This window comes from Rana temporaria, chromosome 3 (genome assembly GCF_905171775.1).
Source record: "Rana temporaria chromosome 3, aRanTem1.1, whole genome shotgun sequence".
Lineage (NCBI taxonomy): Eukaryota > Metazoa > Chordata > Amphibia > Anura > Ranidae > Rana > Rana temporaria.
Window position 1 is genome coordinate 291,436,007 of NC_053491.1, and position 13,762 is coordinate 291,449,768.

A 13,762-nucleotide genomic window follows, 5' to 3' on the forward strand; every position below is an offset into this window, starting at 1 on the left:
TCGCCTAGCGTTTTCCCCGTCGAGTATGCAAATTAGCAAAATACGCAAATTCCCGAACGTACGCGCAGCCGACGCAGTGAAGTTACAACGTTTACGTTAGGCTTGTCCCGGCGTAAAATTGCCCCTGGGTATATGAGGCGCAATCAATGTTAAGTATGGCCGTCGTTCCCGCGTCGAAATTTGTAAATGTACGTTGTTTGCGTAAGTCATCCGTGAATGGGGCTGGTCGCCATTTACGTTCACGTCGAAACCAATGACGTCCTTGCGACGTCATTTGGAGCAATGCACCCTGGGATATTCTTCGGACGGCACATGCGCAGTACGTTCAGCGCGGGAACGCACTTAATTTAAATACTACACACCCCCTACCCGGCTAATTTGAATTAGGCGGGCTTGCGCCGGGTGATTTACGCTACGCCGCCGCAACTTTACAGTCTAGTTCTTTGAGAATAAAGCACTTGCCTGTTAAACTTGTGGCGGCGTAACGTAAATCAGTTACATTACGCCCGCCCAGTTTTGTGCAATTGTACGAGAATCTGGGCCTATGTGTGTACTTATTTCTGGGGCTATTTTATTCTGTGCCTTTTTCTCCTTTACATCATTTTGCCACCCCTTGGTATTCTGTTTTTCTATGGCCTGGTTATTTCCACTTACTCCACTAACTCCTAGTGTCACATATTTAGTCATGGGGCCAGGGCTTAAACTTCGCCACTGCTCCTCCTCTTCCTGATCTTCCCCTCATGCTGCCTATCATCGCACACACACACAAAAAAAAAGTGGGGGAAAAGGGATGTACCCTTAGTCCTTTTCACTGCTGATATTCTGCTTGTAAATATTTGTTTTCCTTCAGGTACTTTTTTTGTAGTTTTGCGACCCGCAGTATATTCTCACTGAATCCTACAAGCGCAGTATTTCTGTAGCAGTGACTGTTTTAAATTCCTTTGTTGTATCAACTAACAGTCTCGCTACAGTGGAGCACTGTTTTTAAATCAGTTCAGTTCATTTATATCCAGCAAAAGTAATACAATTCTAAAGATTCAGAAAAGCAAAAAAAATAAAAAATCTGGGCCGATGTACTGGGGGAGGTACTCACCACTCTCTCCCTTTTCCTATCTCCCCTTACCTGGCCCCCTGGTTGTCCACTTCAGAGTGTAATAAGAATTGTCATTCAATACCCTTGGGTCCAGCTTTTTTTGGTCGTTATCAGAGACAATATCAGGGTAATATTAAAGATAGTATCAAAAATGGATAAAAAATAAATAAAACAATGAAACCAAGCTCTCATGCCCCGTACACACCATCACTTTATGTGATGAAAAAAAACGACACTTTCTGTGAAGTAAAAAGTGCACTTTTGAAAAACGACACATAAAATTGAAGCATGCTTCAATTTTTTTTGGTCGTTTTTTACAAGACATAAAACGACGTTTTCCCCCACACACAGTCAATTAAAGTGACGTTATTAAAAACGTCATTTTTTTTCATCACATAAAGTGATGGTGTGTACGCGGCATCAGCCTCCGAAAATAATCTCAAGTGAGTTCAGTTCAGTTCATGTGCTTCCCTTTAGCAGCGCTCCTACGTGACTTAAGAGTCCAAAAATGTTAGCAATGCAAAAAAAAAGAAGTTCTCACTTGCAGCATAGAACAACACACAAAACCAACAAAACAAAAGTAATTATTTTTCCTGCAAACGATCCCCTGCGATTGCACTCAGCACATGGTAATCAGGGGACTGGAGAGAGAAAAAAAAACATTTATTATTCCTGCCCTCATTCTATGGCTACCATAAGCAATAGATAATCAGAACATAATCTGGGCATATTCAGCAGATGCCAAGAATCTGACTGATCATAGACTCCCCCGAAACAAAACAAAAAAAAAAAAAAGAAAGGGAGAAATATTCTATTCACTAAAGGAGTTTTCCATGAAAAAAAAGTTTTTTTTTATCTTATTCATTTATTTATTTATTTAGGAGGCACACAGGTCTCCAGCGCTGTATATGACTTCTCCCCAGCTATTGCGGCTCTATTGTCAGCCGCTCACGACTCTCAGCTCTACCCGACTGGCCTCGGCTATTCTCGGTCACCTTTGGCTTCTCTCGCTCCTGCCGAGCCACAGTCTGAGCGACCCAAGCATGTGTTTCCCCTCCTACCTTCTCTGGGCGCTGTCACTGCCGCTCGGTCTGCACACCAGGACCACAAGGGTTCGCGCTGCAACTCGCTACCTTCTTTACTGGACCTCTGTGTCTACTGTTTCTACCTCCGTGCGGGAAGAGGGACACCGCGGTCTCCCAAACGGCACCGCTCACACTCTACTCCCGGACCGTTGCAGGTACTCCATTAAGAGAGCTCAAAAGGGGGATTTTCAGGCGGCCTCCATATACATTTTTGAAGTAAACTTGACAGGGTATTAAGGAGGTGGCTAGGAACAGGGATCGGTAGGACTCTGAATATGTACAAAATTTGTGTCATGATTGTCATTTTAAATGCTGCTATTCTGCCGGCCCATGAACGATCATGTTAAGATATATTTTTGAGTTGTGGCTCAATTTTTGCAATAAATTATCTAAAATTAAAGGCTGCTAGGGATAAAGGTGAGGCTGTTAGAGTGATCCCTAGATAAAGTATCCCTTGGGTGCTCCATAAGTATAGTAGAGTGTGCTGTAGTTGCACTTAAGTGTCCCAGAATGAGTGATTTAGTGAAATTAACTCTATAATATGAAATTGCACTAAAACTTGTCAATATTTGATGGGTCTGTGGGAGGAAGGTAAGGGGGTTAGATTACATGTTGCTTAGACTTAAACCTGAAACCAGTGATTACGGGGTGTGAGCGGATCCGCTCGGTTAAGGGTTTAGGTGTAGACTTGTGCCGTTGGGGTAGAGTATAGCGCTAGGATAGCAGTACGTGTCCTTGAAAACCAAACTTCATTAAAACATTTGACATACATTGTCAGTGGACCCTATTGAACACCTTCTTCGCATCTATAGAGATGAGAAACAAACATTTTTGGATACTCAACAATGTGTGGCTTATTATTATATCAATGCTGCTTAAAAGAACAAATCTAGATTTGTGGTGTTTACATTGACAATGATGAGAATGTAGTACGGGAAAATAAACATGACGCTATGATAACCTAGGAGAAAGCTACAATAAACCCAAATTAGAAAATAATCAAACAAACAAAGAAAAATACTAGAACAGGGGCAGAAAAATTGGGCCTTAGGCACTGCTGGCGGTGTCACAACACTGCAACCCCTCACAGATACTGTAATTGGAGCGCAGAAAAGAGCCTCATGCAAAGTATTGCATCAAAAATTGTTATTACACGCCCCTGTTAAATAGAGGCAGAAAAATTGGGCCTTGGGCACTGCTGCCAGTGCCACAACACTGCAACCCCCCACAGATACTGTAATTGGAGCGCAGAAAAGAGCCACAGGCAAAGTATTGCATCAAAAATTGTTATTACACGCCCCTGTTAAATAGAGGCAGAAAAATTGGGCTTTGGGCACTGCTGGCAGTGCCACAACACTGCAACCCCCCACAGATACTGTAATTGGAGCGCAGAAAAGAGCCATAGGCAAAGTATTGCATCAAAAAATTGGTATTACACACCCCTGATAAACAGGGGCAGAAAAATTGGGCCTTAGGCACTGGTGGCGGTGCCCAGAACCAACAATGTTCTTACTAGCTATCAGCAAGATCATTGAGGAGGAAAAGGATATTCAGTCAGCATAACAGGACAGTCACTCAGCATCAGCATAGGCAGTCTCCAAGGGATCTGAAATTTCAAATAAATTATTCAGTTACATCAACATCAGGTGCTTGGTAGCTGGTGGTGATCCAAGCCTGATTCATTTTTATGAAGGTCAGTCGATCAACGGTGTCGGTGGAGAGGCGCACCCTGTGATCGGTAAGCCTCCAGCAACACTGAATGTGCGTTCTGAAAGAACGCTGGATGCAGGACAAGCCAGTAGCTCAATTGCGTACTGTGCAAGCTCTAGATCAGATTGCACTATTTGCGTGACATTTGGTGTTATTTGGGCTTTAAACGCGTGAGACAGTTGCATATAGCGAAAAAAATGCGAGGAAGGCACATTGTTATGGGATACCAGTTGATTAAAGGGGCGAGGTCAGATAACAGTTTAATACCGCATTTGGCCCATATTTTGGGGTCCGGTAATGAGAAAAAAATGGGGCAGTGTAGGGTTGTTCCATAGGGGGGCATGTGGGGAGACTGCAGTCCATGGGAACTTCTCAATTCCCAATCCCGCCCCCCAGGCCTTCAGAGTCATGCGCATGGGGGTGGTCAAATCATATGGAGCCCTGGGACCGCGAAGGGGTAAATGTGTTAGGGCCTCTACAGAATGGACCACCGCCGCCTCAAGAACAGACACTGGGTTGGACGCGTCCGGCACCAGCCACCAAACTGCTGTGACCAGCTGGGCTGCCAGAAAATATTTCCGGCAGTCCGGAAACGCCAAACCCCCCTGCGACACCGGATGTATCAGTGTGGATAATTTAAATCTAGAAAGATTTGGACCCCAGAGGAAGGAGGAGAAGAGTCGGTTCAATTTTGTAAAAAATGAGCAAGGTATCCACTGTGGGGAGTTACGGAATAAGTAGGTAAATTTAGGTATGATTTTCATTTTAATTAAGTTAATGCGGCCTAATAAGGACAGAGGAAGGTTCTCCCAGGCTTTTAGTTTGGACTTTACTCCCTGGATCACTGGCTCTATGTTAAGGGGTATAAAGTTGGACGCGTCCCTCGAGACGCGCACCCCCAAGTACACCATTTCATCGACCCATTTCAGTTGGATATCCAGCAGGGCTAGGTTTTTAGCTTCAGGGTCTATAGCTAGCAATTGGGATTTTGCCCAGTTCACCCATAAACGTGTTATTTTAGAGAAGTCAGTCAATACTTGCAAAGCTCCTTTAAGGGAGGGGTCCGCGTCGTTCAGAAATAGTAGGAGGTCTTCTGCGTACAGAGCTACCCTCTCCTCCAGCCACGCTATTTTTAGTCCTTTTATGTGGTTCTGTTATAGGTTTAATGGCGTCTTTTGGAACAGGGTATTGTTTAAGAGGTGCTGGATCAAATCCTTCCAATAAAATCATTGTATTCATCCTACCACAATCTTGTTTATGCTTAGCCATTATGTCATCAAATTCACACATCAGACTATCCCAACAGGGATCCCAATCTCCATGTAACACACCGACAGACTTTACTGCTGCTGTTACCAATTCCATGGGAGGATGCCACACATGACCCAATCCATAATTTCCAGGCATCATCCACAACTTCATGTTAGCAAGATCAACCACCAGACCCTGCTGTACACAGACATCAGCACCAATTATGTGCTGATTTTGACAAACAACGTCACACTCCCACTTCTCTCCCCCTATTTGCATCTCAACACCATGCACAAAAGGAGCTTCGATGGAATATCCAGTGACACCTGTTATTCTAATTTTCTCATTTCCAGGGACAACAGATTTACTAAGGCTAACCGCTGCTCCACTATCTAGCAAAGCGTTTACACGAGTTCCCCCTAATGTTACATCAACAGTGGGCCGCCCCCAGGAATCTAATGTTAAATCAGTTAAAAATCGGCAGGAAGGGGCATGGGGGGCTCGGAACCCCTAACAATGACTGGTACAGGGTGACACAGCACTTTCCATTCCCATTGCATCCAACCCATTGCTGCTACCTTGACCCCTCCTGCTTTTATTCTTTCCATTTCTTCCTTTATCTTGTATAGCTCCTCCTGCAAACGATCTCTCTCACTTCTCATTTCACTAAACGGCACCCAAGGCTGTTTACTAGGCTTTTCTCTGGATTCTGGCCTTCTATAACTACCTGTATTTTTATAAGATCTTCCTCTCCATGGCCCATAATCATCTCTATTTTGCTGACCCTCGACTCTAAAAACTCTAGCTGCATCAAGACTGTCTTCTCTACACCTTCTCCTACACAAATTATCCGCTCTTAACAAAATATCATTATAATCACTAGGATCAGGTGTATCAGATAAAATGCCTTCCCTGACATCATCATCCACTGCTTCCAATAACATTGACCTATTAACCAGACCACCGCGTTCAAAACCAGGATTCCCAGTCATCACATATTCTATCACACTGCTAATTCTATCTGCAAGTTCATACGGGCATTCATTCTTCATTTGCTTAATTTTTCCTGACAAGGACACATTTGTCATCACACCATACAATGCTTTCAATAATTCTCTTAAAACATCCTTAGTTTTATGACGCTGGCCACAATTTTGCAAAATCCGTGCCCACAATCCATTGCCTACACTTTTCTGCAAAATTCTAGCTAGGTCCTCCACATTCAAGTTGTATGTGTCTCTAAGTCTCTGCAAATCACAAAACCATTTCATGAACCTATTTACATCATAGCGGGGTTCCTGACCTACCTCTCTTATAATAGCTTCCATCTCCTGTGGCTTTAATTGTTTTGTGATCAATTTAATTTCACTTGTATCGTCAGTGTTCAATACAGTTGTTGTAGTGGTAGGAGCTGCTGGTATGCATGGGGCTGCATGTAACTCACCCCAGGTATATATTGGCTTATCTTTGGTATCAAGCTGTATTTTAGAAGTATCATTTTGATGCGTGTAACTTGATTTTTCTGCCAATTTATCAAAAGCAATGTTAGCAGCATGTTTACACTCCTCCAACTGTTTCTCAACAATTTGTATTTTCACTGACAATTCCTCATTTACCCAACTTAAATCATTACATCATTTTGCCTTCTCAATCAGTGACTCCCCAGTAGTGATGGCATGTAACCTGAGATCTGACATCCTCTCAATCAACCCTTTTTCCATAACCTCATAGCTCTGAGTATGTTCTAGAATTTTTAGCTTTTTCCCTTTAATCTCCTCTATTAATTCCGTACAAGACAGTAGTCCTTGAATAATGATACCCTTACGTTTCTTTTGTTTTCTTTTCTTATCAAAGACACTATCAGATAAAAAGCATTTCATTAAATCCCATGACTATATATATATATATATATATATATATGTGTATATATATATATATATATATATATATATATATATATATATATATATATATATTAAAATCCAACAAGAATTCAATAGAAAAGATATGAGATTATATATCAATTTGTCTACGGGGCCGGCAGACCAATGTAAAATCTACAATACTACACATGTATACATACAGATATAAAAAGGAAAAGGAAGTATATATATATATATATATATATATATATATATATAAATATATATATATATATATATATATATATATATATATATATATATATATATATATATATATATTGTGACAGGAAGTCAGGTAAATCTGTGGGTGTTGTCACTGATGGGACATACATTTCTGCCTTGTTTAGACGATACCCAGATGGTTATCGGGCGTCGGCTGCAAACGTAGCCAGAGAAAGGCTAAAGGCCGTTGAAAAACTTCAGCTGTTCAGAATGCGGCAATTAAGGCCTCTATAAGTAGCCCAGAGGATTACCACTTGGTAATGTTGCTGGATCATTCCTGAGGCATTGTGAGTAAGGAGAGCAGCATTAAAAAGTCTTAGGAGGAGGTGAGGAGAAGAAGGATTTTTCTGTGTGATAAAAATCAAAAGACTATTGTTTTCTGCTATATGTCCAGCACTGTCTGGCCGGCACTAGGCTGAGGAAGGTAGACGCCCATGGTGGCCAGAGTTTATTTTATGTTTTGATTTTGTTTAATGCTGTTTGGATGCTTGCAATTGTTTTCCAGCAAGATGGAAAATAAACCAAAAACTTTGTTTTCAACCGTCTTCGACTGCCAGTCTGTATAAATTCAGTGTGTGGTGAACCCGCTACTGAGCTAGCCCCCTACATATGGTGGAGAATGAGGGCAATTAAAGTAAACCCAAAAATGGAGGAGATACTGAAACAGCTGGCTATAGCAAATGCAAATCAACAGCAGACGAATGCAGTTTTGCAGTGGAGCATTGGAGCTCAACAACAGGTTCACCAAGAGAGCATTGCAGCTCAACAACAGGTTCACCAAGAGAGCCTTGCAGCTCAACAACAGGCTCACCGAGGGAGCATTACAGGCTTGGAACAGAGACACCAGCAGCAAATGGAGGCCATCGTGAAACAGCTTAAGAGACAGCAGACCGAGGCTGGGAGGCAGGCCAGTAACGTACCAACTTTTCAGGTACGACACTTATTGCCAAAGATGACTGCAGATGAGGACCATGAGATGTTTCTGACCACGTTTGAGAGAGCAGTGGAAAGAGAGAGTTGGCCTAAAAGACCAGTGGGCTGGACTAGTGGCCCCCCTATTATCTGGAGAAGCCCAAAAGGCATATTTTGATTTAGAGCTTGCAGACGCAAAAAACTATGATCGATTGAAAGAGGAAATATTGGCACGTTTCGGTGTAACCCTGGATGTCCATGCTCAGCGGGTCCACAATTGGAGTTATCAGCAGGGGAAAGCCATTTCGGTCGCAGATGTATGACCTCATCCATTTGGCTAAGAAATGGCTGCAGCCAGAAACTCTGTCCGGACCAAAAATTTTGGAGCGAGTAGTCATGGACAAATTTCTTAGGTCTCTTCCTAACACCCTGCAGAAATGGGTGAGCCATGGTGGTCCGGAAACTGCAGACAAACTTGTAGACCTGGTCAAAAGGTATTTAACAACAGAGAATTTGTCCTCTTACACCAGAGGCGCACAGACTTTTCACCCCAAGACCAGACCCTCCCCACCTATAGGTAAGACGGCATCAAAGGATGGGGGTGGAGAGAGTTACCAAGGAGCAACTAGAGGAATTATTGGGACTACTGCTAATCCTTGGCGAGAGCGGCCTGGAAGACCCATCCCACAGGAGAGGACCAGAAGGTTCATTTGTTACCGTTGCCAGGAAGAAGGACATGTAGTAGCGGTTTGCCCAGCGGGTGATGAACCCATGCAGTGTGACTTTCTGACAGAGAGACGACAGTCCCTGTTTGCAACCACATGCACTGCAGTAAAGGAAAATGAGAAACCTTTATATAGAATGTGCTTAGATGGTAAAAATGTTGTGGTATTGTTGGATTCAGGTAGCCTGATCACCTTAGTGAAAGGTGATCTAGTAGTGGGAAAAACCTTACATCCTAGGAAAATGGCTGTAGTTTGTGTATATGGGGACACTCGAGAATATCCGGTGACTATGGTTTCCTTTGAGGCCTTGTACTCACGGCAGGACATGTCCGATGAAAACGGTCTGCAGACCGTTTCCATCGGACATGTCTGGCCGGGGACTGCCCGGGGACTTCTGTTCGATGGCTATACACACCATCGAACAGAAGTCCGCGCGTAAACAATACGCGGGGCGTGTCCGCGGTGTCGACGCGTCGATGACGCGGTGTCGCCGCGACAATGACGCGCCGGCGTGGGCGGCCTGCCTTGAAAATGCTTCCACGCATGCGTCGAAGTCATTCGACGCATGCGAGGGATGGCGGGCGGCAGGACATGTACGGTAGGTCTGTACAGACGACCGTACATGTCCGGGCAGACAGGTTTCCAGCGGACTGTTTTAAAGCAAGTCCGGGAAACAGTTGTCTGCTCAGAAACGGTCTGTCAGACAATTGTTTGCTGGAATCCTGTCCGCGCGGCCGTACACACGACGGAACATGTCTGCTGAAATTGGTCTGCGGACCAGTTTCAGCAGACATGTTTGGTCGTGAGTACGGGGCCTGAAACCTTCCTCTGTAACTTGTGTCACCAGGTGGGTTTAGTTCCCAAACTGTCACATGACACCATTGTGGGAAGGGATTTCCCAAAATTCTGGGAACTTTGGGACTGCCCAGATTCCCCAGTAGGTGGGTCTTCTGAGTCTGAACCATCTACTCCAGAAATCTATAACTGTGAAGATTCTCCGGAGTTTCCATTCTCAGTATTAGCAGGGGAAACACCAGTCCCTAGGGAGGAGCCTGCTTCCTCAGAAGAGGAACAGCGGCCGATAGGGTTTGATGACCTCGAGGTGCACGGAGAAAACTTTGTCACTGAGCAATTGAGGGACCCCACATTGCTAAGAGCCCAGGAGAATGCAGTGAAGATAGATGGGGAGTTAGTTAATCCTGACGAGAGGGTTGCCCTCCCTTACTTCATTATTGAAAGGGACCTGTTATATCGAGTTTTACAGAGGATAGAGGACACCATTGAGCAACTGGTAGTGCCTAAACCGTACCGCAAGATGGTTTTGGAACTGGCCCATGGGCATATTCTTGGGGGACATTTGGGAGTGGAAAAAACCCGGGAGAGGATCACCCAGAGGTTTTATTGGCCTGGGATCACTACAGAAGTAGAATTGTACTGCTCTTCCTGTCCAGTGTGTCAGATTACTGCACCCATGCCACATTTCCGCAGTCCGTTGGTACCCCTGCTCATTATCGAGGTCCCTTTTGAGAGGATCACCTTGGACCTGGTTGGCCCCTTACTGAAGTCCACTAGAGGGCACCAGCACATCTTGGTAATAATGGACTATGCCACCCGGTACCCAGAAGCGATTCCTCTCCGAAACACCTCTGCTAAAACAATTGCCAAAGAGTTATTTCAGGTTTTCAGCCGTGTGGGTCTTCCTAAGGAAGTCCTAACTGACCAGGGCACCCCGTTTATGTCTAGGGTGACCAAAGAACTTTGTAAACTCCTGAAAGTTACCCAATTACGTACATCAGTAGATCACCCTTAGACAGACGGGTTAGTGGAAAGATTTAATAAAACCTTAAAACAAATGTTGAGGGGGGTGGTGGATAAAGACGAAAAGGATTGGGATTATCTGCTCCCTTATCTGTTGTTTGCAATAAGAGAGGTTCCCCAATCTTCCACAGGGTTCTCTCCGTTTGAGCTACTGCATGGGAGGCACCCTCGGGGGCCTACTGGACATTGCCAGGGAAACATGGGAGAGTGAAAGTTCACCTCATCGAAGTGTGATTGAACATGTGGCCCAAATGCAAGACAGAATTGCCCAAATGATGCCGATTGTGAAGGAACATTTAGCCCAAGCCCAGTTGGCTCAACAAAGGATTTACAAACGTGGGGCCCTGGTCCGTCCTTTTGCACCTGGTGATAGGGTGTTGGTGTTGGTCCCCACGGTCGAAAGTAAATTCCTAGCCAAATGGCAGGGTCCATATGAAGTGTTGGAAAAAGTGGGAGTGGTGAATTATAAAATTAGCCAACCGGGAAGACGAAAACCTGAGCAGCTCTATCACGTAAACTTGCTGAAACCATGGAAGGATAGAGAGTCCTTGGTCGCTGAGACTACCCGATTTTCTGCTCCATTTGACCTGGCTGTCTCTGAAGTTGGGATAGCGGAGACTCTATCCAAAACTCAGAAACAGGAGGTTAAAGAATTTGTACTCCGTAATAAGGAGAAGTTTTCAGACCTGCCAGGTTGGGTCTCCGAAATTGAACATGACATTATCACCACACCAGGGGATAAGGTCAAGTTGAAGCCTTATAGAATTCCAGAATCCCGGCGAGAGGCAATTCGCCAGGAAGTAAAACAAATGCTTGTGCTGGGGGTGATAGAAGAATCAAATAGTGATTGGTCAAGTCCCATTGTCTTAGTGCCCAAACCAGATGGAAGTTGGCGGTTTTGTAATGACTTTCGCCGCCTGAATCAAATCACTAAGTTTGACACCTATCCCATGCCCCGCATAGATGAACTGATTTATCGCCTAGGTACTGCTCGGTACATGACAACGTTAGACCTGACCAAGGGTTATTGGCAAATTCCTCTCTCGGAGTCGGCCAGGAAAAAAACAGCATTTGTAACTCCAGATGGATCTTTCCAATATCGGAGGATGCCTTTTGGGTTACAAAATGCTCCCGCCACATTCCAACGCATCATGGATAAGACCCTTCGGCCTCATCGAGCCTATGCTGCTGCATACCTCGATGACTTTGTCATCCACATTGAGGATTGGGAATCACACTTGCCAAAAGTTCAGGCTGTGTTGGATTCCATCTGGAAAGCCGGGTTTACAGCTAATCCAAAAAAAATGTACCCTTGGGCTAGAAGAGGCGAAGTATCTGGGGTATACTATTGGAAGAGGTCTAATCAAGCCCCAAATAAACAAAGTTGAGGCTATTCAGGATTGGCCACGTCCCACCAACAAGAAACAGGTCCGTGCATTTTTGGGGATCGCGGGCTACTATCGCCGCTTTATCCCCCATTTTGCCTCACAGGCTGTTCCCCTGACCAATTTGACCAAAGGGAAGGAGTCTGTAATGACCAAATAGACTCCCGAAGCAGAGACAGCTTTTCAGGCTTTAAAACGGGCCTTACGAAGTCAGCCCGTTTTAAATTCGCCTGATTTTTCACGGGACTTCGTGGTTCAGACAGATGCGTCAAATGTGGGCTTAGGAGCTGTACTGTCTCAGATTATCAAGGGGGAGGAACACCCTGTTATGTACCTCAGCCGAAAGTTGAAGGCCCATTAACAGAATTATGCCACTATTGAGAAAGAATGTTTGGCGGTGAAATGGGCTTTGGATTCGCTCCGGTACTACCTCGTGGGTAGACAGTTTGAACTGGTGACGGATCATGCCCCATTGAAGTGGATGGCACAGAACAAAGAGACCAATAGGAGAATAAATAGGTGGTTCCTGGCCCTCCAGGAATCTAGTTTTGTAGTAACGCATCGCCCTGGTGCTAAAATGGGGAATTCAGATGGGTTGTCCCGACTGCATGCCTGCCTGGCAACCTGTGTCCCAACCCTAGGGTTGAAACAAGAGGGGGGTATGTGACAGGAAGTCAGGTAAATCTGTGAGTGTTGTCACTGATGGGACATACATCTCTGCCTTATTTAGATGATACACAGATGGTTATCGGGCGTCGGCTGCAAACATAGCCAGAGAAAGGCTAAAGGCCGTTGAAAAACTTCAGGTGTTCAGAATGAGGCAATTAAGGCCTCTATAAGTGCCCAGAGGATTACCACTTTGTTGCTGGATCATTCCTGAGGCATTGTGAGTAAGGAGAGCAGCATTAAAAAGTCTTAGGAGGAGGTGAGGAGAAGAAGGATTTTTCTGTGTGATAAAAATCAAAAGACTATTGTTTTCTGCTATATGTCCAGCACTGTCTGGCCGGCACTAGGCTGAGCCAGACTCTTTAGGTTCCTGTGTGGATGGTAGACGCCCACGATGGCCAGAGTTTATTTTATGTTTTGATTTTGTTTAATGCTGTTTGGATGCTTGCAATTGTTTTCCAGCAAGATGGAAAATAAACCAAAAACGTTGTTTTCAACCGTCTTCACATGCCAGTCTGTATAAATTCAGTGTGTGGTGAACCCATCCAAGGGGTCACACATCCCGCTACCGAGCTAACCCCCTACATAATTATATATATATATATATATATGAAAAATCTGAGGACACGTGCACACATACGTATGCATGCACATATGCATACAGGTGTCCCAGAGACTCCAATGAATCACAATCAGAATGAAAAGGGGGGGGCACAACAATACCACATGAAAAAAAGGGGGGGGGAAAGAGGGGACAGGTACTGTAGTGTATTAGAAATGGGATAAAAGATGTATAAAATGTATAAATATATGTTAAAATCCATGTATAGGTAAATACAAGAAATACGCCAAAATGTAGAACCTTAGATGACAGTATTAATTTCTATTTCTTCATTTAAACTGTGGGGCGACATAGTATTCAAAGAATATATCCAAAAAGTCTCTTGTCTACACAAACGTAGGAATCTCT